This window comes from Equus asinus, chromosome 7, assembly GCF_041296235.1.
Source record: "Equus asinus isolate D_3611 breed Donkey chromosome 7, EquAss-T2T_v2, whole genome shotgun sequence".
NCBI lineage: Eukaryota > Metazoa > Chordata > Mammalia > Perissodactyla > Equidae > Equus > Equus asinus.
The window spans coordinates 78,913,512-78,940,313 of NC_091796.1; the positions used below are offsets into that span (position 1 = coordinate 78,913,512).

The 26,802-nt window shown below is 45.8% G+C and overlaps 1 protein-coding gene across 11 annotated transcripts in view; it reads right to left on the reverse strand.

Moving 5' to 3' along the window:
• SLC8A3 (solute carrier family 8 member A3) overlaps positions 1 to 26,802 on the reverse strand; it is a 138,927-nt gene that overhangs the window by 19,384 nt on the left and 92,741 nt on the right. The window lies entirely within an intron of this gene.

Here is a 26,802-nt window from a genome sequence, read left to right on the forward strand (position 1 = left end):
GACCTTGGACAAATAGTTTAACTGATACACAAATGGGTTAAATGATACTCACACCATCCCAGGGCAGGGGTGAGAGCAAGGAAATAACATATCTCTAATGGCTCAGGCATTTGCTTCCTCCCATAATGCTTGCTTCCCTACCTCTCTTGCCTTTTTGACTTTTGAAATCAGTTGATACTGATGTGAAAGGTTTATTTCATAGAAAGGGCAGAAAGTCGTGGAGGATAAGTTGGCTTATGGGAGTCTTGCCTAGAAACAGTAGAAGTTCTCCCTTTCTCTGTGGCAGTGAGGGTCACAGGGAAGCCAGGAGGGCCATTTGCTCATGTCACACAACCTGGGAACTCACAGCAGGCATCAGAAGCTACCAACCCTATCTCCAAAGGACCTTTGCAGTGGTCACAGGGCACACTGACCAGGTCGCATCCACTCCAGGGGGCTCTGAATTATGACTAGTTTGTAAATCCTACGATGATCTTGTGACCAGTGCAATTATATATCTTTTTTAGGTTAAAAGATGTTATTTTGTTAATTTAAACATTGAAAAATACAAGCCAACTTTTAGTGACCCTGTTCTGCATTTCTTCATTTTTTAAAGTATTACTAGGAGATTTAAAAACAGAGGTGAGCCTGGGCCTCTCCCAGCCCTGGATTAATGAGGGGACATCTCGGGATCAGACTGCAGCCAGGATATTTAGGCCTCTCCCAGAGGGTGGGAGACATTGCTGGCTGGGAGTGGGCATGGAGCCAAGTCTCGCCTCAGTGGTGAGAAAGAAGTCATCCGGGCAGAAGCCCTGTGCGGCTGCCCGTGGACACCACCCTGGCAGAGCCGGGTGCTTCAAGACCTTTGTTGAGGAGACTCAGACCTTCAGCTCCTCCCGTTACTCCTTTTTATAAAGTAGGAATATCTGTAATATTCTGATTTGGGACAACCTCTCTGTTCTCCCAAGTCACCGTTAGTGCTTTGGGTAGCTACAGAGCTTCCGTTGCCCACACTGTCGATCCTGTAGAACCAGATATGGGTCCATTGCTCCTGCAGTGAATGTAATAGCAGTTACTGACACACTCCGGCCACTGCCACCCCACTGCTTCAAAACCAAAGACTCTAAACCCTCATCACCTGCCACAGCTACCCCAGTCACAGAGAAACTTGGCTAGCCACCACAGAAAGTGAGTGTTCAACCTTTGAAAGGCCAAAACACTTCGGCCTGCCTTCCTCCAGAGCAGCGGCACTGGCACTGGAGACTGAGGACCTGGGATCAAATCCGGCCCCCACCTCTCACTAGCGAGGTGACTTTGGGCAACTTGCTGAAGCTCTCCAACTCTCATGCTTACTTCATAGCGTTCTTAAATGAGATAATGTATGTCAAGTACTTGGTGGGTGTACACTGCCTCGTAAGTGTTTAATAAATAGCAACCATTATTACTAAGAGTAATATGACCCCAGTTTGGGAGTTTGAGAGTAATACATAAGGGATTCTTATCATTTCCAGTCATTAAGTCAGAAAATAAGGGGAAATCAGTAAATGGAACCGGTGACTCAGGAGGTGGTACCGGCTGGAAATACAAGTCAGGTCAAGAAAGGATGGGAGGAAACAGGATGATAGACTCCAAAAGGGTTATTAGAGGGGCTTGGAATGTTTAGGGTGGTAGCATGCAGAGCAACTCTCACAGTCTCCCCAAATCTGGCCTCGTACCTCTGTCAGTGACAAGCTCTGGGTTGGACAGACCACACATCATAAAATACAGTGTGACTTGTGCTTGTTGTGATTTCTAGTGAACTACCAGAAGCCCCTAGTGTACCAAGTGCCCCTAGGGTGTACGATGCCCTCACTGAGATCATTCATGGGGAAGGCGCCACATCTGTTTGGACTTAAGGTGTTACCTTGCCTGGAGGCTAGAGAAATCCCTTCCAGCTCCTGAAAACTGAGAAAGTTCTCAGGTCTGCTCAAGCCACCAGTGAGGGCACAAGAACATATAAATTTAGTAAGAGGCCAGCCTGGTCTTGAGTTCTCTTCCTCCTTTCAACCCATGGCACCATCATCTAACAAAGTGCTCAAGCCCCAAACCTAGAATCACCCCTGATTCCCTCCTTTCCCTCATCCCCCCTCCTCCCCTCCCCACCTCCAACCCCAATACATTTAATTCACCACCATGTCTCCCTCTGCTGTCAAGACCTGGATCAAAACACCATCACCTCTCCCTCGGACTTCGCAATAGCCTCCTAAGAGGTCTTCCTGCTCCTGTCTTTGCCTTCTTCCTTCAATCCCTTCCCTGTACGACAACCAGGTTATTCATTAAGAGTGCAACCCAGGTCCTATCATACCCCCTATGACTGGAAGAAATACAAAGTCCTTACCGTGGCCTATAGGGTCTTATATGATCCAGCTGCCACCGACCTCTCTGACTTCATTCATAATGTTCTCCCCTTGCTCAAGAGTCCCAGACAGACTGATCTTTCTGTTGTTAAAATCAAGTCCCTTCCCACCTAGGGCATCATCCCTGCTGTTCCCTGTGCCTGGGTCCTTGATTATCCTCATCCTTTGGGTCTCCATGTAAAATCACCTCCTCTGAAAGGCCTCCCATGGCCACGTTATCTCCCTGGGTGTCTTTCCTCCCCACCATCTCCGCTTTTCCACCAAGGGTCACTTTCCATCATGTTCCATCTGCTGTTCCCTTCAGTGCACTAATCACAGCCTGAACTGAGCTGGTTGGTTTATTAACTTGTTTATAGTCTGTCCACCCTAGAGTGTAAGCTCCGTGAGGACAGGGAACCTGTCTCTCTTATTTGCCAGTTAGTCCTAGTACCTGGTGTGGAGGAGGCCCTCCGTCATGACTTGCTGAGTGACTAATGGTGAATTTCTAACACACCTGAGGCCTCATGAAATGAATCTACTCTGTCTTTTCACAGTAAAAATATAACTCATTAGGGACAAAAAAATATTTTGAGGGCAATTTTGATGGAATGCCTAAGGATTGTTGCTGGGACAAAGAGGCCGGAAGCCCAGTGTCACTGAACTACACCTTCAGCTTAGTAATCTACCCCGTTTGCACAGTCTGCGGAAGAGCTTTCCAACAACCAGCGGGATCTAACTCACGGGCGTGGGCTAGTGTTTTTGAACCCTACGTCTCTCCTATTCCCAATTCCTCCTTCCGGCCCACTGGCAGTTCTGAATGGTCATGGGGTCAGCTTATCCCGAGCAGCTGCTCCTAGAGCCAGTGATGCTTTCAGAGGCTCCAGGGCCTGCACCTGCCTCTCTTCTGAGCCTTCTGCAGAGGGAGGTGCCAAAGCAGGCAGCAGTCCCAGCTAAGACCTGGCAGTGCCGCTTGGAAAAGATGCTCCCAGGAGATCTCCCACCAACGGCCCGGAAAGGATTAGGAAACACATTTCTGGGCTGCCTGGCTGGCCTCTCAGAACATTCCTTTGCACTGAGGACACCCAACTCCATATCAGGCCTCTGGTCCTCAGGGTACTGCAAAGGGAAAGGTGCTCTCCGACCGCCGAGTTCCTTTAGGGTGAAAGAGGGAGCAAGCAGCATTTATTTGTTGGGTGGATAAATACTGCATTGGAGGAGGGCCCTGTGAATTTCACTTTATACAAGGAAGGAATCTAAGAGGACACAAACATTTACATTGTATTCAGTGCCCTGAGAAGAAGTTTCTCAGCTCATCCTTACTTCAGCCATGTAGCATAAGTATCTTTACTTCCACTTTAAAGATGAGAAAACAGATGCTCAGAGTCACATAGCTAGTAAGCAGCAGAGCTGGGGTTTCGGCATATGTCCCCTATTATTCCTATAGCTTATTTCATACAAGCAGGTGGGTAAACTCTGAGTGCCATTCCCAAGCTGCGGCCACAGTGAGGAACCCCAGAATTCTCCCATTTAAATTCAGGCAGCACAGGCGGGTAATAAGTGGATCAGCCTCTGCATTGCCTTGTGAGTAGGTGGCTCCCTAGCCCTATGGCCCTCTCTTGCTAGAAATAATCTCTAAATAATCTCTGACTCAGAGACCTCTTCCCTCTGCATTCCTACCAAATGACTCTTCACCATATCAAGAAGGGTTTCTTTTCATCATTTCTAAATTTATCCTGGCTGCTCCAGGCCAGCGAATGCTCACAAAGCTTCCTTGACCTGGGGCTGCAGAACAGAGCTGGTGGCCAAGCTGTCAGCCTTTCCCTGGGCGCTTTCAGAGCTTCACATCTCTGTGTTGGGTTCTCCTTTAGTCTTTGTTATCTCCCTATCTGGGCGCAGCCTCCCCCGTCTCTTCCCAGGGCAGGGTTCTGGCTCTGTGAATGGGACAGAATAGCCCCTCACTTCCCAACCACACCCTGACAGCCCAGCACCGGCACTCCCCGTCCTACCACGGCTAGGGAAAGGCTCCTTGTCTCATAAGAAGGCTTACGATGCGGTAACTGATATTTTTCCTTGAAAACAGGTGTGTCATAGGGTCCCTGAAAACAGTGCTTCTCAAATTTTGATGTGCGTATGAATCCCTCGAGGGACCGGATTCAGCAGGTCTGGGGTGCGGCTGAGATTCTGCGTTTCTATCAAGCCTTCGGGTATGCCCAGGCTGCTGGTCTAGGGATCAAGACTAGGGCTCAAGACTCCTAGGAGGACTCTCTGACTCTATCAAAAACTGAAGGAAAAAGAGGCAGCTGCTGAAATGCTAGTGCCAATCAGGGAGGGGGCGGTTGGAATCAACATCCAGTATTTCAGCCAGGGGCTGGAGTAATTAGGTCCATTCCGACACTACATCTTGAGAGGGACATTGGAGTGCAGCAGAATAGGGTGACTAGGATGATGAAGGGTCTGAAAACCATGTTTCAAATTAATTTATTAATATAATGCTTACTTTGTGCCAGACACTGTTCTATTCTGGCACTTTACTTATATTAAGTAATTTAATCTTCACAACAAACCCTTGAAGTAGGTACACACCAAGCCAGGTGCTATTCTTTCCGCATATATCATCTCATTTAATCTTCCCCATAACCACGGAGGTAAGTACTATTTTTGTCCCCATTTTATCGATGAGGAACCAGAGGCCCAGAAAAGTTAAGAGACTTCCTCGAGGTCATAGTTAAATGAGTGGCAGAGTAGGGATTTGAACTCAGATGGCGTGGCTCTAAAGGCTGTGCTTCTAACTGGAATCTGATATGTGGATCCAGAGGAGAGATGTCTCCTGGGAGAGATGGCACCCACTCCAAATGGTTCTGGGACCGTCACAAGTGCTGTTTCCAAAGGACTGGGGCTACTGGCAGGCAGGCAGATAGATTGCAATTCTGCGACATACCGTTACATCAGTGAGATGAACTGGCTTACAAGGGGATGATCACCCCATTCCTGGTGGTATTAAAAAGTAAGAATGATGACCCTGTATGAAAAAGGCCGTGGAAAGGATTCTTGCATGCTGCAGGAGGTCAAGTAGATGACTTGTAAAATCTATACCCAGTGGTATGCTGGTGAGCCACATCGCCGGAAAAAAAAGGAACCCTGACTTGGAATGTATGCCTTCCATGGCGTAAATACTCCCACTATAGTCCACTTCAAGCTACTAATAGTTTTAACAACCAGTTTGCAAAATTCCTAAACATTTGACAATCAGCTCTTGTTGAACTGGTAGGAGCCAGTTCCAGCACAGCTGTCAGATTCTACCAAAATGTTTCAGAGAGGTTATGATGAGAAAAGCTATTTCTGACTGATTCACAAATTATTTTACTACATGCTAGCGTTTGCTCAAAGTGAGTAACATTTGATACAGTAAAGTATGAACGTGTGATTCAAACAAGGCTTTGGGGAAAAAGGCTCAAAGATTTGGGGGGGAAAAGGCTTTTAAAAGGAATCTGGGTGGGTGAGGAGGCTGTGGATGGTTGAATTTCTAAAGTGTCCCACCAAAGATGCTCTGCGCTCATCCCTGGAGCCTCATCTGAACATACGGGCCCTTCAAAGCAGAGAGCTTTTTCTATCTGAAGAAGAATGGGCAGCCAGAGAGATTCGTGGATGAATCTCTTTGGAGCATGAGAAGGACTCAACACGCCATTTCTGGTTTGAAGACGAAGGGTGTCAGGAATGAGCAGGAATGTAGGCAGCCTCTAAGAGAAGAGTGGTCCCTGGATGACAGATGGCAAGGAACAGGGCCCTGAGACCTAAGGCAACAAGAGGTTGGATTCTGCCAACAACCTGAATGAGCTCAGAAGCAGACACTCCCCTCAAGCTTCCAGACAAGAGCCCCACCGGCCAACGCCTTGATTTCAGTCTGGTGAGACCCTGAGCGGAGAACCCAGTCACACCATGCCTAGACCTGTGAGCTACAGAACTGTGAGGGAGTAAATGGGTACTGTGTTAAGTCTCTAAGTTTACGACAATTTGTTACACGGCAATAGATAACTAATATGGGAGGCTTTTTTATTTTACGAAGTCAAGAATTGAGCCAGATGATCTCTTGGAACTGTCTTGCACTCTCTCTTTTGTAATCAGAATACTTTGTCCTGATGGCAGGGCCACTGCTAGACTATACAGTGCCTTTGTGCCAAGTTGAGAAAAGATACAGCCTAGGAGATACACAGCTTGGCAAGGATAGGGTGCCTTCCTCTGGCTTGCACAAGAATGTGTCAGAGGGCGGAGCTTGGTGTGGAGAGCCCTGGCTGGCTTTTTAGCTTCCACTCAGGGGTCTTTATAAGGTGCACAACCTGCACAACTGTAAGCAGAAGCACTGTTTGGCAGACTCTTGCTGGATTCACTGTTCCACACACACGCCTGAACCAACAGGAATATGGGGAGGGCTGAGGCAAAGAGATGGATTTCACAAAAGAACTTTCTGCAACTTGGGGGCGGTGGTCTGGTGGGTGGGAGGATGAACAGGCAGGGAGGTACAAAGTGGGAGGGAAGAGTGTGTTTGCATGTTTATAGAGGAGCGTGCACATGATCTTTGCTGCTTTGGCATCTATTCTGGATCCTTGTGATGAGCTCTCTGCTGCTTGCAGCTTCTCCATAGCTATGACTAGCTGGACTCATCAGAGAAAACCCACAAGGATGTGACTTCCCTTAGGCGAAATGTAAGAGCATTTTGTCTCCACTGACAATTAAGACTTGACTGCTGGGCATGTCCATGGGCGCACACCCATGTGTTTGAGGACTTGATGCTCATTCTGTTCATTCTGGAACATCTGGGCTCATAACCGGGCACTGTAGCTCATGACTGACTCCTTTGCTCTTCTAAATATCCACTTTCCCAAGGGCTGAAGAGCTTCTTACCTGTGGCTAAAGGGAAAAGGGCATCTGAGATGACTGCATGATTACAGACCTAGGCTTCAGGGTGTGGTCAGAGGGAAAGTGATGCCCAAAACCTCAAAGGGGCCACTCTATTTCCCAAAGATCAGGGCAGGGTGAGGGAATTTTTAAATTTCTTAGAATAGCAGTCATCTAAAGTAGGCACCTTCCTTTTGAAGGCTGTCATGCTTGGCAGGGTAGCTCTACAGGGTAGAAAAGCTTTTAAGTCACAAATGCTTATCCTCTCCACTCTTTCATAGAGGATAAAGACCAAACCCTCTATCCCTGTAATTGGAAGCTCTCTGTAATGCCCATCCATCCATCTGTCCACTCACCCATTGATCCATCCACCACTCACTCATTATTGATCAGAAACATGTTCCTGCTCTCATGGAGCTCATAGTCTAGTGGTGTGAACATGTACAGAAAGCATCCCCTTTGCTCGTGTGGAATTTCCCTGGGATAGGGAGTAATATTAAGCTCTAGCAAATTTAGTGCCTCTGGAGGGAATTAACAGCTCTGATCAGTCTTGGTCTGAGTGTCCCACAATCCTCAAGGGGGCTCCTAAGCTTGACTATTTCCCATGGCTACCATGCAGAGATAAGAGCATATGTATGTGTATATGTATATGTGAGTGCTCACACATGTGGGAAAATTAATGTGCTCATCCATTGTCTAACTACAATTTCTTTGCTAGGACAAGAGTGCTCTCATCTCTTGAGACTACGATGATTTCTCTCGCTCTTTGCTGCCCTGTGGTGGAGAGTGCTTCACATTCCTGATTGTGTGTATACGCACGTGAGCGAGGATGTGATGGAGTGGGGGGAGGATTAGGAACGTTCTACTGTACATTAGAGGGAGAATCTGGCCTTCTTAAAAGTGGTCTCTGTAAGGGCCTTGCCCAGCTATTCTCAAAGGGGAATTAAATTTCCAGTCCCCATAGCAGTGGACCTGTGCAGGTGCCACCTGTATATGTGACTTAGTTATTTACAGCCCTATCTGGGGCCCCACTTTCTCTTGCCTCACCGCAAGGGAGTGGGGTCTGGGAAAGGGAGGACAACTCACAGCTCCAATTCTTTCTTCTTATAAGTCAAGAAGGAAGGTTAAAAAAAACACCAGTGGTCTAGGAATAAATGGTTACTGTGCCCTGAAGTTGATAAATCCCTTTCTTGGAAAGGCAGTGAGAATAATCTATAAAATCATTTTATTTAACAGTGTGTCTGCTCCCAGCATTGAAAAGAACAAGTGGCTGGTTATCTGATTCATGGCTTTGGAGATGTTGGGTCTCTCTGTCTTGCTTTCTCTCTCTGCTGGGGATCACATTTTTTAAGAAAGATTTTGATCCAAGCAGAAAGGAGAGAGGTTTGTATTATATAGACATGAAACTTCAGGTCCAAGAAAAACCTTCTAATAATTAGGAAGAAAGAGGAGCTGGCTCCTAAGGACCGGAGTCAAGCACAGTCAAAGCTCCTGCCTTCCACCTTAATTCTCTGCCCACTTGAGCACTTACAAAGCCCGTATTTCTGGTGGATAATTTCTAGAGATCCCAATGAACAGCAAGTCCAGAAAAGACTACCGTCCCTGGGCTGGGCGGAGAAATCCTTCAATTGGAGACTTAACTACACAGATTATCTGATTCTACAGACATTTTCTTGACTGATTCAGTCATGGACTAAACTAAGGCAGAGCTGCAGCATTGCACAACTGCAGTCCACTCCATTCACATGGACGTCAATGGGAATGGTGCCCCCTGGAGTTGTGCAGTGCAGTGGCCCTGGATGAGAGAACAGCGTATGGGTTGCATGTCAATCACGGATGCCATTTTGGGTGTATTGTGTTGTGGGTCCCAAAGGGGTTGTCAGAAATGTCCACCTGTGATCTGTTTTCTTCTACAGACAGATGGTAAATTCTTGTGTGGCACCACATAGAGACAAATGGGTCCCCGCTGTCAAGCATTGGAGCCGGAGGGCCTGAGCCAGCCCCAGCTCAGCAGCAGGAGTGCTGAGCACGGCATCCTCTGCTCTGCGGTGAGAATCTAGCCTCCTGCTAGTTTCACAGATCTTAGTGATCTTGGCAAGAACATAGCAGGCAAACTTCTTGGGGAACAGAGTCTAAAAGCAGAAGCTGAGATTTTCACAAGGGTGAGGGGAACAGAAATCCTGTTTGCTTTGTGTTTAAAGTTCTGCTGATGGTCAACAGAAGAGGCTGAGATAGAATAGAGAAGAATAGATCCAGGGCCAGGACTGGGGTGAGGCAAGCGAGGCACAGGTGCAAAATGTAAGGAGGCACCAAATAACGCAGTAATCAAGATAAGTAATATTTTAATGCAATAATTTAAAAAATCAGAATGAACGTGAAAAATCCATGACTCCATGATGAACAAAATATCTAAATTTTAAATAAAGACAGGACCCAGCCTTGCAGTTGCATGACTCACCTCACCCTAATCCCAACCCACTGTCGTGGTCACTGTGCCTTGTGGGATAATGGGGAGAATGTCAGACAAGCAGGCAAAGGACCTGAGTCTGAGTCCCTGCTGCTGCCGCCTTCTCCTCAGCCATTGACCCCCTGAGCCCGTGCGAGGAGAACAAGAGGCTTCTGTTCTCACTTGGGATTTTATAGATAATGCTATGAGCAAAAAACCATAACCCTTGTTTTTGGGAAACTGTAGGTCTCACTCAACTGAGTGAGCGTGTGTGGTGCATGCGAGTGTGTGCGCGTGTGTGATGTAAGGCGGGCTCCTACTTCCCCTCCGGAGCTAACCGTTTCAGGCTTTCAGGAAGCCAGGAAACTTTCTCAGCCTTTCGGAGCCCATCCCTTCATCACTGCCCTCCCCTTCCCCTGCCCCACCCTCTAGGAGCCTCAGCTCCCATGCTCCCGCCCAACGTCTGTGACAGGCCAGATCTCCGCTGTGCTCCCTATTATTAAATGATAGGAGGGAACCGGAGAGGGTGGAATGTCTTCTCAGAGAACATCGCCTTTGAACTGTGTGCTGGACAGCTGGCGGCCAGTTCTCTATGACCCTGGCTTCTGCCTCCCTGCCCTTGTCAGGCGTGGCCCACCTCTCCTCTCTGCCACACCACCTGACTCAAAGCATTGTCACTCTCGCCAGGACTTTGCAACAGCCGCCTAACCTGGCTCCCTGCTTCCGTTCCTCTGACCCTGTCACCGTCTATTCTCCTCTCAACAGCCAGAGTGCTTTTTAAAATTTTTTAAAGAAAATCATAAGCGGTCACTCTCCTACTTAAACACTCAGTAGGTTCCCATTGCACTTAGAATAAAATGAAAACTGCGTCATCCAGTCCAGGAGTTCTGAAACTTCAGCATACTCGAATCATCGAGAGGGCCTGATCAAATGGAACGCTGGGCCCCATCCCCGGGGCTTCCCATTCATGAGGTCTGGGTGGGGCCTGAGAACTTGCATTTCCAACAGGTTCCCAGGTGACGCTGATACTGCTGGCTCCAGAACCACCCTGAGAACCTGATCAAGACTGCAAAGCTCAACCTCATTCCTGCTTCAGGGCCTTTGCACTATCTGTTTCCTCTGCCTGGAACTTCCCTCCTCCAGATATTCTTATCACCGGGTCCTTTTTAAATGTCTCAGCTGACATATTACTTCCTTGTCCACCCAATCTGATTGGCTCTCCAGCTACTCCCCAACAAATCACCCTGTTTCATTTTCATCTTGTTTATTTATTTGTGTATCTTGGTACAGTCTGTTCTCCCCACCAGAACACAAGCTCCACGAGAGCAGAAACCATGACCGTCTCGTTTAACAGCACTTGAATAGTCTCTGGCACATGGACGGTACCCAGTATATGTTTGTTCAATGAATGAATGAGTGATTAACGAATATTACTAAGTGATGGAGCCAGAATTTGAGCCGGGAACTGACAGCAGAACCTACACTTAACACTTAGCACGTGATTATACTGGTAGGCGTGCTGGGGCAGACCCGCGCCTCGTCTCCCTGACTCCATTCTTGTCCATATAATTCCCTTCAGGTGCTGTTATTGGGCTACTCTTATGAAAAGACCACTGTAATCGCTTCCCTTTCCCAAACAAGTCTAAACTCCTTTGACCTTCAAAGACGTCACCTAGACCAGAACCTGGCTCTGCGGTTCCTCAGTTACTCAGTCACGACTGCAGTGAAGTGTACGCTCCATTGTTCCTTCTCATAACTAAGGCCATGAAAATAATTATCCGTTCTCTCAGTTAGGGGTCAAGAGCATGGGCTCTAGGGTCAGAGATATCTGGGTTCAGTTCTTAAGTGTTTTAAAACTTTTGGCAAATTACTTTCTCTGAGCCTCAGTTTCCTTATCTGAAGATGGGTGCCATAATAAAACCTACCTCGTAGGGTTTGGAGAAGCTTAAATGAGACCATGCATGTAAAACTCATTACTGACATACAATAAGTAGTCATACAGAGAAGGATAAACACTGTGTGATCTCATTTATATGTGGAAAAAAAAGAAAACCCAAACTCATAGATACTGCAGAGAACAGATTGGTGGTTGCCTGAGATGGGGGGTGGGGGGGGCTATGGGTGAGGGGGCTCAAAAGCTACAAACTTCCAGTTATAAAATAAGTAAGTCCTGGGATGTAATGTACAGCATGGTGGGTATAGTTCATAATAGTGTATTGCATATTTCAAAGTTGCTGAGAGAGTAGATCTTAAAACTTTTCATCACGAGAAAAAAAATTTGTAACTGTGTGGTGATGAGGGTTAACCAGAGTTACCGTGGTGAAAATTTTGCCATATATACAAATATCGAATCATTCTGTGGTACGCCTGAAACTAACGTGTTGCTATATGTCAACTATATCTCAATAAAAATATGTAAACATTAAAAAAATAAGCAGTCATAAATGTCACAATTTGACCATGGTCTGTTGTTTAAGTTACAATTGGAGCAACCAATAAAATAATTATTCTTTCCCTAGTTTCCAGGATGGGACTGGAAGAAGGCGTGATAGCTGGGAGTTTGGCAAGTGCTGGTTGGGACCAGGCAGGGTGTTTTCCGAACTCATGGTCTGGCCTGAGGAAGAATGACAGGCAAAGGGTGATGCCTGGTGAGGGCTTGCATTTCCTCAACATCATTCCTCATTTTCCTGTCACTGCATGTTGACCTTAGCCTATCTTAGGAAGTCTGTCTGGAAATGGGGATCGTCTTTCCCCTGCACTTGCTTCCCCAATGTCAGCTGCGTGCCTTCCGGAGGGCGACATTTCCTATTATCCAGCATGCTCTGTTCTCTCCTAGGGTGGAGCTCAGAGGGTGGGTGCAGGGGCAGCTCATCTGCATATTTTAATCCCATTGGTTACCCTTCCAAGGTCCTGTGTGATCTTCATCAGGGTGTGTGTGGAGGAAGTAAAGGTACCAATTCGTCCTACTGAAGGCGCCTCAACCTTGGATGAGGAGAAGTTCTCCAGAGAGGTCAAGTGGGCAGAGGCATCATTTGAATGCACTTCCTTCTCGCCTGATCCTGGCTGCTCTTCTTGACAGATAAGCCCCCCATCCACACTTTTCTTTTCCCACAGATGCAAGACTCTGATTTTGTAGTGCAAATCAGTGCCAATTTGTCAAGCTCCTTTCCCACTCTGCCCCACTTCAATGATTTCTTCAGAGCTGTGCTCCCTTACTCAGTTGGCGAGGCTGGGAGAGGCAGTGGAGGAGAGTCTGCTTCTCTTCCATAGCACATCTTCCCTTCCTCCAATCGCCACCTCTCCACCCTGTTCAGGGCCAGAACGTTTGCAGTCAATACTCATTTCATGCACTACGTTTTCATCTTCCGAGTGGTGGAAAGAAAATGAGCTTGGGAAAGCCTGGTTCACAGAGAGGCAAGGACCAGCTGATGGGAGCAGCCCAAAATGCCTTTGGGGCCCTCAGTTAAAAACATGTTTGTTTATACGGCACATCTGTGGGCCGCTGCCTTTCTGATGACATTCAGTGCATGCAACAGTCAGGCAGAGTTGTTCACCTGAAATGGAAGGCGGTGACACTCCCGGGTGATAAAAGAAAAAATAATGACAGTGACACTAATGTAATACATTTAAAATTCTACATCTGCCTGGAAGGACTTTAATCAAAGACTTCAAAGCACATTCCCAGATCTTGCCCATTCATCTGCACTACATCCCTGGGAAAGAGCTGGCAGGTAGGTAGTGGAGCACTATAAATAGAGCACTGTATCATTACCTCTGATGCCAACACTATGTATTTAGACGGCATTTCTCCAAAGAGCTAAAGGGCTCCACACCCATTCTCTTATCTAATTCTAACTCATTCATACAACGGCCCCCATATTTGCTGCCTTGCAGGTAGTTTGGAAAAGCTTTGCACCCACAGAAATCTACAACTTTAATGCCTACTCCCTCCCCTCCTGCTTAATTCACAGACACTTCCCAGTGCTGCTCCTGCCGACCCTAAGGCGCCAATACCATAGCTGACTCACCTGTCTTCATGCCACATACTCAGTTTCATGCCAGTGACACCAAGGGCTGCAGGAAGAAGACCTAAGACATTTCCATACTGTCAGGTTTCATTTGGGTCTAGTTTGCTGAGTTTTGAAAGCCTCGTTTGCACGGCTATCAGATGGACTTCAAGATTATTATGAAGACACAGGGCAGGGAATGAGTCTGTGGGGTACGCTGATCACACATGCCTGGCGGTCAAAGCCAAGCTTCTAGTACAGCCTCTCTGTTCACCTTGAAAAACACCCCCCCTTAAAATTGATCAAGTGGATTGTCTTCATTTGTAAGAGCCTCTGTATTTCTCTTCCACTGCTACCATCAGGGAGGCGATGTTCTTCTGTTACTACTTACCGTACATGTCACAGTCATAAGAATCAATCAAGTGTGTAATTACTTCCTTCCTTGTCTTCCCCTCCGTCCTAAGCTCTAGGAGGGCTGGGACTGTGTTTGTTTTCATTGTCTCCATATCTCCAGAGTTGAGCACATGACAGACGCTTAATAAAAATATTTGTTGAATCAGTGAGCGAGAGCATGAGCGATGGTATGACTCACACAGTGAGCGTTCTCTGGTTTAGGGCTTCTAATAATGCCCTTCTTTGCACTGGTTTATGTTTTATTTTAGGGTGTCGTAACAGCCTCCACTCCCACTCCATATCATCACCACCCTGGGAAATGCAGTCTCACCAACTCTCCCCCTCATTCTCCCCGGCCCTCGAGGAACACACAGGGGCTGCTTAGGTAGAAGCCATATATTTCCCCTCTCCTCCCTGTCCCCCACCCGACTAGGCCTAGCATCCAGTAATTTAGTGGAGCTCCAGCCTCAGCTTGTTTATATGACCTTCTCAGAAAGCTCAGTGTCCCCAGCAAACTCTCCCGCCTGCACCTGTGTATGTGGTATGGTGGGAAAAACACATCAACTCTGGGGGCCCAGAGACTCGAGTTAAACTCTTAGCTCTAATGCTTACAGCTGTGTGTCCTTGGCCAAGTTCCTAAGCTCTTCGAGCTTCTGTGTCTTCAGTAGTACCATGGACGTGATAACGTCCACATCAGTGGTGTGGGGGTTAAATGAGAAGATATAAGCAGCAGGCTCTGTAAATGATTGTTCCCTGCCCTTCCCTTCTACCCTTGACCTTTCCTTGACTCACCCTCCTTCCTGGCCGCTGCTTATCCTTTGGGTGCTTCTAGCTGTCACCCCTCAGTTTTAGGCTGCATGCTGGAAGTGTTGAGACTCAAACTATATTTAGATGCCTTAGCTCTTTTATTTTTTATAGCTCTGTGTTGCTATGGTGATGGCGGGTAGGGAAGCGGGGAGGACAGCCTGGAAGGAAGGATGGAGCTCAGCCATGAAGATTGGTGGATCTGCCCAGGGACTGTCCCCAGTGAGCTGGTGCTCTCTGAGGACCCTTACCTGTGCATTCCATCAGGAGATGCCACCCAGGAGATAGGAGGACGTGCTGCCTAGTAAAGGCTCTTAAGAAAAGAGGAGAGAAAGAGGACAGGCTGCTGAAAACTGCTCCCTCTGCTGGCCTAGCCGCAGCCTTAGCTCCTGGAGCCTCTCTCAAATGGTTTCTCTATCAATCGAGTCAGGAGACAGCAAATGAGGTTGGGCGTTGGGCGGCAGAACAAGACCAGTGATGTCGGAGTGTGGAAGATATTCAGACCAGACTCCTTCCCAGGAAGAAAGTCCCTTTTCTCACAGCTGAATGTGGGGAAACTCTTGTCCCATTCAGCTCTGAGAGCTTGGAGGAAGAAACAACAGCGTCCAGAGGAGCCACATCACGGCCCAAGCTTGTTGTGGATTCAGTCCACAGGGGAGACCAAAGGCACACAAGGGCAGAAGGGAAGAGAAGCCTCCTTTATTCACGCACGGAACTTCCTATACTCACTGGATTTGAGTGGGGGCATGGCAGGCTCCAAGCTGATGATAAAAACTTGCACTGTGGAATGACCCAGTGTTCCTAAAGCTATTACTCACACGTCATTTCCTTGTATCCTCAAAATGGTGAAGCAGGATTATCTTTACAGGAGGAAATGACAGAGAGAGGTTGGCAACTTGCCCAATGTCACACCGCTGGAAATGGCAGAGCAAGGATTTGAACCCAGTCCACCTGGACCCCAAATCCAGTGTTCTTGCCAGTACACCAATGGCTACCACAACAGTTTTTTAAAGCTGAAGAAAATGTTTGTGAAGAAGGAAGCCTATAGTGAACTATAACCAAGCACAGCAGATAAAGCAGAGGCGCTGTGTCCCTCTTGGACAACCTCACCTGCAGAGAGAGAGAGTTCTAGGCAGTCCCTGTCAAAGAGTGGTCCTGGGAGCACCCATGTTAGAAACCTCTGGGAACTGTCAGAGTGCTGATTCCCAGGTACCCGTCTCAGATCTTGGGTCAGTAGATCTGGGGTGGTGCCCAGGAAATTGCATTTGGACAAACACCCCAGGAGATTCTGATAAACACTAATCTAACTGGAGGTAAACTAGCATCTTTTGAGTCATAAAATTGGGCGGTGGGACACAATTGCATTACCTCTTTCTCTTTTCCCATCTGATTCCTCAAGCTCATTTGTAGCAGCCTGAGGTCAGGAATCCCAAAGAAATCAATCTGGACTGGCTTTTGGTTTTCCAGCTGCTCTCTGGGCCTCAGCCAGTTGCTGAGCCCTGGGCTCTTGTCTATGAACTGGTCATCAGGGTCCAGATGAGGCCACAACCCTTGTCTGACCTTGGTGGGGTTGTCATTGTGCCCAACAGAGCAGATGTACATTCAAGGAAGTGCTGGGTGGGGGCAGGGAGGAGGGGTACCGTCCTCAAGAGCTCACAAGGGATGTTTATCAGGTGAAAAGTCCCATAGGAGTATGTGAAGTTTGGACTGAATACAGTTTTATTGGCTAAGTACAAAGTCCGGAAAAATATGCAGGGACATGAATGCTTGATTTCTCACTCATGGAAGGGTTGAGAGAACTATAGGACAAAGGAAGGAGGTTCTGATGATGCTACTGAAGGGAGCAGTCAGGGTTAGAATAAGATTTCTAGCTCTCCTACATTCTGAAGACCTTATGATGCTCCCCTCCCCTACAAGTAATAGCTTCCTCTGGGCTAGACACTGCCCTTTACACAAATAACTCATTCACTCCTTCCCAGAACCCTTTGAGGTACTATTAGCTTTTTCAGTTTGCAACTGAGGAAACTGAGGCTTTTAAAAGTTAAGTAATTTTGCTCAAGGTTACCCAGCTAGTAAGTGACAGAACCAGGATTTGATCCCAGTGGTCTGATGCCCAGGCCTATGCATACTCTGACCCAAAACTAACCGATAAAGTAAGTGTATGAAGTCCAATTAAGTTCCCATAATGAGATTTTTTTTTAAATCTCAGATTATTTCAATTTTTTTCTAATTCCTTGGGGGATGACCCCACCCAGCCGATGCTTTTGGGTAATCCAGCACTGGGTAAGTGAAGGAATGTTCCCAAGAGGACTTTTCCTCCCAACTTTCTCCCTTGCTGCTTCTTGCTCTTTCAGCAGATTGCCTTTTTAAAATTATCCTAAAAAGTTTATTTACAAAAAACATCAATAACAAAAGACTGTAACACATTTACATGTAAGTCCTGCCTCTAAGGCAGAGCCGAGGTCCCATCTCCTCCAGAAACCTTCCCAGCGACTTGGCCTGCAGGGCCCCTCCCTCCTCCAAACCTGGCCCCATTTCCAGTTTGTAGCAACCACGTAGCACCTAGCACCCACAACCTCCGTCTTCTCTCATCCTTACTGGCCTGTGAGCCTCACGGGCACATGGCCATGTCGTCCACCTCTCTGTTACTCCAGCACTTGGCAGAGTGAGGTTAACTTGAGCCATGAAGCATTCATACAGGAGGAGGAAGCTGAACCACAAGGAAACTGGAATTGAAGGAGGCCAAGGAATCGTGTGTACAGAGGGAAGTGAGAACAGGCAGCCTGAATTCATCAGCTTCCTGTGCAATTTCAGTATAGGTGGAAGTGCTCTTGAACACCTTCCTTCCTTTCCCATTTATACAATTCATTTGGATCATAATCTGCTCTATTTATCATTTCTTTTGGGGTCAAGGGGGGATAAGTATGAAGGGAGAGAGGAACAGGGGCAGGAAGGAGATATGACCTAGCCACAATTCATATTCCAAGTTCATCGTCCAAAGGAAGTTGGCTGATTCTGGTTCTAAAGCTTTCATAAGTTCAGATTTGACATGACTAGTTTCTACTGTTCCATTTTGAAGACTGACCTGGCTTTCCTTCCCAGCATTGCCCTCAGATTCTGGCCCCGTAAGTAGAGTAATTGGTTTTCCAAGAACCCATCCCTCAAGCACGGAGCCCTCTGATTGAGATTTCTTCTCTCTGGATAGCCCTTTACTGTTTATGAAATGCTTTCCCATGCATAACCATTCAAGAGTTTCCCAACTACCCTGTGGGGTGGGCAGGGCAGTTACCAGGGACTCCATTTTATTTATTGCTGAGAATAGAAGTAATGGGTTAGTTTTGGGCATCTTTGTCTATTTCCTCTCTCCCAAAGGAAAACAAAACCTATTGGAAAGGCAGCTGGCATATGTCTTAAGTTTTGGAGAGGGAAGAGAAAGAGAGGGACCAAAATTAACTATAGGACCAGTCAGCAGACAACTGACCATGTTTCATGTTCCCAGTTGCCTAGTAACAACTTCTAATACCTGAAGGGTAGGGAGTGCCAATAATCCTTTGCATCTGTACTGGGCACTTCTATTTACAGATTTATTTCACTTTATCCTCAGGATAGGATAGCCCATGCAGTTACAATCACTCCCATTTGAGGAGTGTGACAGCTGAGGGCTGGAGGAGTTATGGGATCTGCCCGAGATCACGTAGCTGGTAAATGACCCCCATTTACACCTCCTTGTTAAAGTAAATGGTACTGCTGGCTCAGGCCAGGAATCTTTTTGATACTTTCTTCTTCCTCCCTGCCTATGAGCTTTACCCAGTCCATACGCAGGCATTCTGAAGGTCACAGAAGCAGTGCAGGAAGATAGTCCATTTCAATGGACCCAGGTATACGACAAAATAGGAGAGAAGAGCAGAGATCTTGCAGTTAAACTGACCTAAGTTTTGAGTCACAGCTTTGCCACTGATACCTGGATAATGTTGGGAAAATCACCTTTTAAGCCTCAATTTTCTCATCTGTGAAAGGATGACGTGAGGACTGAGATATCCTCCTGCAAATTGCTTAACACAAAATGCTCAATATACACTCACTGCTGTTGTGATTGTTAACAACACTGTCATTAATCACTGAGTCTGTTTTAATTAAATGATCCTGAATAAGATCGCACCATCTTGGTTATTTTCCAAGATCGTATCCCACAGGCATCTTCTCTATTTCACAAACTTCCCTAGCCCATTTCCTAAAAGTGGCTGTAAATTTGCTTTTTTAGCATACCCTCCATTAGGAGTAGTTTCAATGCTTGTTGTTGTCAACTTTCCAGGGCTCGAGGATAGGAATCCTGTGGGTGGGTGGTTATCTTATCTTTTCACCCTGCTGGTCATTATTCAGCCAAGCTTAACACATTTCTGGCTTTTCATTTTTTCCTCACACTCTGTCCAGTCAAGTTTCTAAAGAAGCAAACTTGTCATTGAAGCGATCAGACAGAACACTTAGCATTTTCCTCACACACAAAGTACTTTTCCATCTCTCCAGTCTGCTAAGTCTCCAGAGGGAATGTGGTGTCCAGGAGCGTGGCATTAAGAGAGGAGAACAGGGAATATTTTCTGGAATTGCTATACGCTTACTGGGGACTCAGAAAATATTCACTGAGGAAGAGGAGAAATGGAGTTGGGGGGAGAAATGAGGGACCTGCCTCAGGTCAGAAAACTGGACTGCAGGGTCTGAAGAGCCCTAGATCTCCGGATTTCTAGAATTCTGTTTCCCAAATGGCACTTAAAATTTTTGACATGAGAGACAAAAAGCAGCGGCGTTGTGAAGAACAACGATGGGGAAGAAGATGCCCAGGAAATGCTGACACGCTGTTTATAAGGTGGATGATGGAAGGGGAGCTCTGGCTAGACAAGCTGTGTGGCAGGAGTGAGACGGGAAATGGTGGGTGCTTCCTGGACTCCAGAAATTCAATTCCGTTTATAAACCGTTGTTGAGCATCTATGCATAAAGTATGTGATAGGAGTTAGGAGCTGAAGGAGTTACAAACGTGAGTTAAGACATCGTTTTTTACCTCAGGAAGCCTGGTGCGACACAGATTACAAATGTTGGGAAAGAGAGATCTAGAAGCCCTCATGGCCAAATTCATAGCTTACAGATTCCCGTCTGTGACAATTTCTCCCGAGCTCTAGTCTTGGGAAGGGGAGTGGGTTGGCACCCCATTTTCCATGCACACCAAAATGAATACACGACACACACACAAAACCATGTAGTAGTAATAAGAAGAACGATAATGTTAAAACACACACAAGCAGATCATAATTTTCTCTTTGCTTTCACACATTCTCCTTGGGCTTTTTTGGTGTTGATGCTAAAGCTGAAATATTGACCTGATGTCTTCTGGATAACAATGTTTGCAGCTTGTATTGCTAACTATTGAGTGTGATGCCCATGAGGCCCTTCTGTCACCTTTAACCTGTCCCACTGCATTGACCCACATCGACTGAATCCCCACTATACGCCCAGTACTGTGCTTGGCACCTAGTAAATATCAGGCATTGTAATAAGATGCTATGCTACACAGAGATGAATAAAACAGTGTCCCTGCCCTGAAGAAGTCACAGTCATGTAAGCAGATATTTATACTACAAACTCAGTCTGATATATGAAAACTGGGAAGGACCTCAAAGACTTTAAGTTCCTAGCCATCCTAAGCTACACATCATTTAATAATAATAATAACAGCTAATGCTTAAATATCATTTAATATGTTCCAGGCACTGTTTCAAGTACTTTACATATATTAACTCATCAATCTCCACAACCTAATGGGTAGAAACTATTTTATTTATTATCCTCTTGTAGAAGATAAAACTGAGGCACAGGCAGGTTACGTCACTTGCCTAAGGCCACACAGCTAATAAACGACAGAGGTAGAATTTGAACTGAGGTAGTCTAGCTCCATCATCTTTGCCTTTAACCACCATACTATACTGCCTTCCAAACAAGAAAATAAAAATTGCTTTTCAGTGAGACAGGAGGAGATTGTGGCCTCTGTTGTCCACTGTCACCTTCGGGTCTCTCTGGCTTCTTTACAACAAGCATTTATTGAGTATTCTTCATGTGCCTGACACTGTGCTAAGTGCTTTCAACAGATCTCATTTAACCCCCATCACAACTGGAGGAGACAGGTGCCAGTGGTACACCTCATCATGGACTGAATGTTTGCGTCCTTCCAAAATTCTGGAGTTTCAAGAACAGTAGGATAAGTTTTTCTAGTTCCCTCAGCTGAAGACCAGCCATGCCAAGCCCTCTGCTCTGGGAATGCGTTTGCATCCACCTTCTGCTGAGACTGAATCAGATTCCACAAACCCGACCCCCTACCACACGGAGCCAGTGCCGAGTTAGGAGTGCTGGAGGGAGGGGGATGGGGTATCAGTAGATGAGCCCCTTGCAGTCCCAAAGGTCCTGACTGACTGGAGCCTGGGGGCCGCTGATGATGTCCCCTTCCACGGGTACTACTATCCAAAGCACAGGCCCCATCGTCTTTGATGATTATTCAAGAAAACATATTCTCCAGGATCTCTCGCCACCTAACAAGTTTTAAAAGTCATTACAACAACCCAAAGGGAAAAATAATTCAGGATGTTTCCTATTTCCAGATGTCCTGGCCAAAGTCCAGGCTAGAGTATTATTAGGATAACCATCACAAAAATGAGGAAAGGAAGACAGTTCAGTGTGAAGAATAAAGAACAGGCAGACAGGCGGATGGCGTTCTGACGGAGGCTTGCCTTGCTAAGAAGGCTCTTGAGTTGCTGTGCAACTTCCATCCATCTCCTTAAACTTCCTGGAACATTGGCCACGGATGCACATTATCTCTCTATCGATGGCCCGGCAGTCACATAAACACTGTCCTTCAACGGCCACAGGGGCTTTTATCCAACAGGTTCAGACACTTGCCGCTCGATCTCATTTATCTTCACTTTTTTTTTTCTCTCTGCTCTGCTATAAAAAAAGTCTTGAGCACTACAATCTCCTCTTTTTCCTGTCTTAAGCAGTTACACTCTATCAAACAGTCAATTCCATTTTCTGGATGTACAGAAAAATCACTTGAGCTGCCATTCACAATTTCAGCTCTTAGGCAAATCCAACAAATTCAGAACAATTGCTACAAGACCTAAAAGGAAAAAAGAAATCAGCGCCATCTCTTATTTGGTTTTGCTTCATGGAATTTGAGCTCCATGTACTGTCTGTCACTCCTACTTTATGAAAGAAACACACAGGCCAGAACTTTGCAGCCCATGTAATTTCCAAGTAGGAAATTAACCAACCAGTCTTCCAAACATTCATGGTGCACCTACATATGCAAGGAAATGTCCTATAAACTGACAAATTATAAGTCGCATTCTCTGTCCACCAGGAGATTGCCTAATAAGTGGTATCTGATAGTAACAGAACAGGTGCTACAGGAAGTGTGCAGTCAGTGGAGAGAATGATCACTTGGTACGTATTAAAAGGTTCTTGGAAGAGCTAGGCTGGAGCTAGCCATTAAGAATACATAAGGTTTGGATAGATGAGGCAAAAAAGAGGGGAGAAGAAGCTTATGAACAATGCAGCATTGAAATAAGAAAATACGAAGTACATTCAGCAGACCATGGGTAGATCCACGTGGCCGTTTCAGAAGGGTTGTGAGGGAAAGTCAGTAATGACATATACATCTGTTTGGTGATGTTCTGAGAACTAACAAAGTCCCTTATCTAGATAGGAGTTCCTTGGTAACAGAATCCATCTAGGCAGGTTTTCTGGGGAAGCCTCTTGATACTGCTGTTTCTTTCCCGAGGGTTGGCTGAGAAGCACCTTAGCTCAGAGCTGCATCAGCCAGGGATAATTCTGTCTTCCCTACTATCCTCAAGTAATGGTCTCTTCCCCAGCAAGCTATAAACCCTTCTCCTGCTGCTTCCTGCCACTGTCTACTGACATCTGAGTCACTTGGCTCAACACTGAAGACTTTGGTAGCTGGCTCACAGTCTTCCTGCCAGCATCCTGGGTGATGTTAGTTAGGCACAAAATGACTAATCCAAAATCCTTGCCCCTTGGTACCTTTGCCTCACTGTCTTTAATGACCTTTACCATCATTCAACCACCCACTCTCAAGGCTACAGCCTGAGCCTTATCATCACCTAGAACTGCTCTACCTCTGAAATATGTTAGCAGATTCACACATCTCAAAGCTGAACTAATCATCTTTATCAAAGCTCTTTCTCCTTCTTTAATCCTTATGTCAGTAGACCTACCACTATCCATTCATTCCTGCCTCCTGGCTCCCTCTCTAGCCCAACCCTACTTCCAATAAGGCATCATCAGATCCTGTTGCTTCTACCTACTTATAGCTCATCAATACAATTTCTTCTTTCCATTCTCCTCCAAAAACTCTTATCCATTGGCTACCATCACCTCTGGCCCAGATTCCAGTAACGGTCTCCTCACTCATCTCCTTGACTTGATTCATACCCACTCAATTTCATTCTCCTAACACAGCTGTAGCCATTTGTTCAAGTTGCAAATCTCATTAGGCCCCTCCTTCCCTTTATAATGGTTCTTCACTGTCCTCCAAGCTTCTTAGCATGCTAGGAAAGGCCCTTTTCTGGAATGCTGTTATTTGACCTCTTTCTTGCCCAGTCCCCACACATCCTCTGGATCTCAGACATCACCTTCTCTGAGAAGCTTTTCCCAACCTCCCCACACTGGTTTGGTGTCTCTCATGTCCTCCCATGGGACTCCGTGTTCACTTCTGTGATGACACTTATCACACTCAATTGAAATTGCTTCTTTACAAGACATGTTCTGCACCAGGCACACTGTCCAGAGTGTAGCAGGAGCTCGTAAATCCTTGTGAAAAGAACAAAGGAATGAAGGAATGAAAAAGGGATGTATGAGAAAAGCATTTTGAAAGCAGAAATGGAAGGTAAGGCAAAGTAAAAGATAAAATTTAAGGTTTCATATTGGGGGAAGGAGGTGGGGATGATGGAGCAATGGACAGAAAGAGAGACTTCCAGAAGATGAGAAGGAGTTGTTCTGATGAATGAAAATGATGCTTTCAATTTGGCCATGCTTACTGAGAGATTATGGCTAGACATAAAAGAACAGAGCCCAGGAGACACAGATTTAGGATTTATTCACTAAGAAAATATCTTTTGAAACCATCAGCATAGATGATATCTTCCATATAGAATTTACAGAGAGAAGAGCAGAGAACTGAGGCTTCTACATGCAGGAAGTCTTACCAATTATCCAGATAATTCAGGTCTAAGTGAGATTTTTTTCTTAATTTTCTGCATACTTGTCTCCATTGTTTTTGATTTTGAAGATCTGCTGTGTTCTTGTTTTTTTTCCCCCTTCTTTTAACTACTCTTTCTCTTTTTTGAGCATATTTTGCTAACTCCAGCTGTTAATTGCCTCACCACACAATCAGGCCATTGTGACTTCTGTTAGCTGTTTTCATGCAGCGTGATGCTTATTTTTCAATTGGCTTCTACTGTTTTCCCCCAAAAGATAATTTCTTTGATCAACACATTGGCTGGCTATTGATGCATCCATGATTTACCAGAAATATTCTTGCTTGCTCTCCCTTCTGCCTCCTCTAAGCTGATTTTCCATAAGAAATTCTGTATTCTGAATTTTCTTCTCCTCCATTTCAAGTGAATATTTGAGTCCTTAAACATATCACATAATTTGGGCATATCCTTATTTCTACTTGTGAATTTCAAAAGCTCAGTCCTGTTAGTGGATGAAAATACAGTGCACTGGCACTTACATTTTACCCCTAAAAGCCTAAATCAGCCAACATTTTCGTAATTGAAGTATAAAGATTTTATTTAGTGAAATCACAATTATTTTTCAGAGTTAAAAATATAAATACAAAGGCACTTCGTGAATCTGATAATGTTCTTCCATGCCAAAGGTAGAATCTTTGTTCTTTTGGAAGAACTTGTATAGAGTGGTCCTTATTCTAAATAAATTGAATATACTACATTTCTGATCCTTATAGAATTACTACAATGTACTTTGATGAGTTTGTCCAGCTGAAAGCAGACCAGCTGTTGAAGTGTGAAACTGCATCCCAGTTGTGTGAGCTGCCCTGGTCAACTCTAAAGTCTCTAAATGTAGCAAACCCCCACTTTATTCTAGGGAATATTTCTGAGCCTTTGGGGGGGTCATGAACTGCTTTGATAATTCAGATGCCTTTGACCAGAAAAACGTACATACTCACACGTAATATTTGTATATCATTTCAGGGGGATCACAAGACCCTATGAAAAATCAGCCATTGATTCTCTACAGGTTCCTGGGCTCCAGGTTAACACCCCCTAGCCTAAACAGTAAAGATCAATTGTTGGTGAGGGGGGGATTTCAGTAACCTCTGAATGTGCAGACAACAGCTACAATGGAAATGTGAAGTGCTGGGCAGTGGCTACACCCCCCAGCAGGAGATGCATGGCTTGTGTACAATCATGCCCAGCATGGCATTCAGTGGGCTGCCATCTTTCCTTCTGTAGGATACCACGTTTTCTACTTATTCTATTATGAGGTTTTATTTTATGGCACCAGAGCTCTGATTTTATGATGGAAGTCAGTACGAAATAGCTCCTTTCTTTTAAACAAAAATTTACCTTACAGTCATTTCAGCTAAAACAAACCCACTTCTTAGCAAGAGGGGGGCGAGGGGTGGAGGAGCTTCCTGTGTTAAAAGAGCTGCTCTTTTTGCCCCTCCTCTCTTCCTGCCCACAAAACCCTAGCTTCTCACTTTCTCTCATATCTTACACTCCCTTGACTTCTATTCGCCTTTAGTAGATCTCATTTCATTTTCTTGAGGCTGGTGCCTGAAAATCCTCTATCAGTTCCAACCTTCAGAATGTCTGGTGTTTACCTCGTTCCCTATTGCTTTGCACAGACCTGAGTTCTGAGTCGTACACATTCCCTGGACCCCTAAGGGGCAGCTTGGTGCTTCTGAGCATTTGACTCACCATCTCCTATGTTCTTTTCTAACCTGAGGCAACGTAATCTCCCTCCTTCAACACTTTCCCCAAACTTCACTGACCTTTAATATTTGAAAATCATGTTTAAAAGCATGACCTGAGGGTACGCCAACTTAGCAACCACGAATTAAAAACCGCTCTGTCATCTATTTTGTCCATCTCACCATCATCCTCACAGTTGCATTTACTAGGATTTTATAGGGAGAAGGAGACTCATTACTTACTGTGACAATTCGAGATTTTTCTGTCATCCCCAAAGAAAATCCTCTAAAACACGCTCATGTTACAGATGCAGTTTTCAAGCCAACATTTCTCCCCAGGTTACGTGCTACCCAATACTTCCCACCCACACTTTGTTCAGGTTGTTCTTTGACTATTCTAAACAAATCCTCTCAGGGTTCTGGAGATCCGAACTCCACAAATAGTTTTGAAGAACTTTCATTCTTCTGCCCTTCCCATCAGGCCTTGTCCCTTCCTTTTGTACCCTGGCCTCCAACAAGGCGGAGCCACTTGCCTTTCCCAGGAGTTCACACCCTTCTGGATTTTTGCTAATGTGATTGTTTCGGTCTGGAATGCTCTCCTTCCCTTGTATACCTGGATGATTCCCAGTCATCAAGTGTCCCTCAGCTCCCCTGTAATGCATTCCTGATACCCCTCCTCACCCTAATCCAGGCCCACATGGCTGCCCCTCCTCTGGGTCTCAGGAATCTTGTGTCATAGGCTCAACGGCACTGTGTTACAGCTGCTGACTTACTTATCCGTGCCCACGTCCTCCACTAGACTGAAAGCTCCTTAAGGTCAGGGACTGGGTATCTGTTTATCACCTGAGCATCACCTCCCTTCCTCCAACCCTCAGCTTTGGGCTATGTTCATTCCTCTAATTCCGCCCA